Genomic DNA, 3,361 nt, shown 5'->3' on the forward strand with positions numbered 1-3,361 from the left:
CACGACCACTGGAAGAGCCATATCCTTGACTAGACGAACTTTTGTTGGCAAAGTAATATCTCTGCTTTTCAATATGCTATCTTGGTTGCTCATAACTTACCTTCGAAGGAAGACACGTCTTTTAGTTTCATGGCTGCAATCACCATCTGCAGTGATTTTGGAGCCCAAAAACCATATGACCTAGCAATTTCACTTCTGGGTATTTACCTGTAGAAAACAAAAACACTGATTTGAACAGACATATGTACCCTTATGAACATTGCAGGCTTATTTTCAATAGGCAAGATATGAAAGCAACCCAAATGTCATCTATTGATAGATGAATAGATAAAGAAGGTTTGTGGGGGTAAGAGATGTATTTGTGTGTATACAATGGATTATTATTGTTAGAAAAATAAAACAAACCTTGCCATTTGCATCAACATGGATGAATCTAAAGGGATGAATGAATGCTAATGAAATAAATCAAGTAAAGACAAATATTACATAATGTCATTTATATGTGAAATCTAAAAAACAAAATGAAAACAGATTCATAGAAACTGAGCAAAAATTAGTGGTTGCTTGAGGACAGAAGGGTTGGGGGAAAAGTTTATGAAACGATTAAGAGATAAAAACCTTTAGTTATAAATAAATTAGCTACAGGGATGTAATATTCAGCAAAAAAGAGTCAATATTACTGCAGTAATATTTTATGAGAACAGAACAAGACTTATTGTGGTGTTCATGTTAAAATGTGTATAAATTTGAAATCACTATATAGCATACATGAAAGCAACATAATTATTGTACATCAATTATATTTCTATTTAAAAAATGTAATGTTTAGAGATGATTGAGATTAAAAAGTAAATATGGCCCTTTACTTTTGTTATTTAACAGGTGCAAATTTTTAATTATATTTTTAATTCATTTCTTTTTAGATGAAACAAAGATGAATATTTTAATAATAAAAGGTACAATTCACAAAGAAGATAGACATCATAAACCATTAGATACCTAACAACAAATAAAAATACATAAAGCAAAAATCAGGAGAAATATAATGGAGAAAATATATATATTCATAGTGATAAATATTAACATTTCTCTGAGAATATTTTAGTAAGTGCAGAAAAAATAAGAATAGAAGCATCTTGAATGATTTGTTAATAATGTAAATATAATAAATTCATATTTACATTAATTTATATTAATCTTATAGCCACACAGATATATTTAAAATTTTGTATCTCAGATGTTGTTATTAGATTTCCATAGATATTTAGAAAAACTGGCAAAAAGATAAACATTACTAAATTTCAAAAAGTAGAATTCTTTTTTTCATTCAGTTATACATATACATATATTATTTTTGAAATTATTTTCCATTATAGGTTGTTATAAGACATTGACTACAGTTCCCTGTGCTATACAGTAAACCTTTCTTGCTTGTCACATATCTATTTTTTTTTAATTAGAAATCTAGTGTTCTATTCATACTAAGTCAAATAAGTGGAATCAAAAATGTCATAAACTTTTTGTTAGGCAAAAATTCATAAGCTTTCTAAAATATATATATTATACATATTATTTACATACGTGTATGTAAGCTTTTCTACTACACTTGATAAAGGCTTGAGAAAAAACATCAGAAAATGGAGAAACTGGAAAACATAAACTAAGTAAAATGGGAGTACTGAATATGAAATAGAAAAAGTAAAACAAGCTAGATAAAAGTAAAACATCCTCATACAGCATCTTTTCATGTGTTTGTTAGCATAAGTATGTCTTCTTTGGAGAAATGTCTATTTAGCTCTTTGGCTCATTTTAAAAATATGGAATGCTTCATGAATTTGCTTGTCATCCTTGCACAGGGGCCATGCTAATCTTCTCTGTATCATTCCAATTTTAGTATATGTGTTGCTAAAGTCAGAATGGCTGCTATCAAAAAGTCTACAAACAGTAAACACTGGAGAGGGTGCAGAGAAAAGGGAACCCTCTTACACTGTTGGTGGGAATGCAAACTAGTACAGGCACTATGGAGAACAGGGTGGAGATTCCTTAAAAAACTGGAAATAGAACTGCTGTATGACCCAGAAATCCCACTGCTGGGCATACACACTAAGGAAACCAGAATTGAAAGAGATACATGTACCCCAATGTTCATCACAGCACTGTTTACAATAGTCAGGACATGGAAGTAACCTGGATGTCCATCGGCAGACAAATGGATAAGAAAGCTGTGATACATATACACAATGGAATATTATTCAGCCTTTAAAAAGAATGCATTTGAATCAGTTATAATGAGGTGGATGAAACTGGAGCCTATCATAAAGAGTGAAATAAGTCAGAGAGAAAAACACCAATACAGTATACTAATGCATATATATGGAATTTAGAAAGATGGAAATGATGACCCTATATGCGAGACAGCAAAAGACACAGATGTAAACAGACTGTTGGACTCTTTGGGAGAACGCGAGGGTGGGGTGATTTGAGAGAATAGTATTGAAACATGTATATTATCATATGCGAAATAGATCACCAGTCCAGGTTCGATACATGAGACAGGGTGCTCAGGGCTGGTGCACTGTGATGACCCTGAGGGATGGGAGGGAGAGGGAGGTGAGAGGGGTTTCAGGATGTACATGTACATGTACATATGTATACCCATGGCTGATTCATGTCAATGTATGGCAAAAACGACTACAATATTGTAAAGTAATCAGCCTCCAATTAAAATAAATTAATTAAAAAAAAATCCTCATATAGTCCAGCTGTTTATAAACATGGCTGCTCATTAGAAACAAATCTGGAGATCTGGTGGGAAAACAGCAATATCCAGGCATTTTTATTTTTCAAAAATTTCCAAGATAATTTTGATATGCTTCCAGATTTTAAAAAGTGATTATAGGTGTTCCTATTAAATAGTAGTTTTAATGATATAGAATTCTATTATCTTTTTCTGTTGACCAATCATGATACAATGGTATCAGGTAATAGTTACATAATCACAATAGTAAAAGATATTTATCAGTTTTCACAATCAATATTCAGACAAAAAATAAAAGATAATTACAATTACAAAAACAAAGATGTTTATCAGTTTTCACAATCAATATTCAGACAAAAAATAAAAGATAATTACAATTACAATCACAATAACCTAATAATATAAAATAATTACATACAATTTGATGGGGGTAAAACAGAGTGATGTAGTATGTGGAAGTGCATACATGCACATATTTTCATCTGCTCAGTCAGGCTATCTTTTTGTTTTTAATCCATCTACATTTAAAGTTATTATCAATATGTATGATCCTATAACTGTTTTCTTAGTTATTTGGGGTTTATTTTCTGTAGGTAGGGCTAT

The 3,361-nt window shown here is 30.9% G+C and overlaps 1 non-coding gene across 1 annotated transcript; it reads right to left on the reverse strand.

The window, feature by feature from the left end:
* Positions 1–1,811: 1,811 nt before the first annotated feature.
* LOC139186300 (U6 spliceosomal RNA) lies at positions 1,812–1,915 on the reverse strand. The gene has a single exon (XR_011569897.1). It is a non-coding gene; the product is annotated as a U6 spliceosomal RNA (small nuclear RNA).
* Positions 1,916–3,361: the final 1,446 nt, after the last annotated feature.

Source organism: Bos indicus, chromosome 12 (assembly GCF_029378745.1).
Source record: "Bos indicus isolate NIAB-ARS_2022 breed Sahiwal x Tharparkar chromosome 12, NIAB-ARS_B.indTharparkar_mat_pri_1.0, whole genome shotgun sequence".
Classification (NCBI taxonomy): Eukaryota; Metazoa; Chordata; class Mammalia; order Artiodactyla; family Bovidae; genus Bos; species Bos indicus.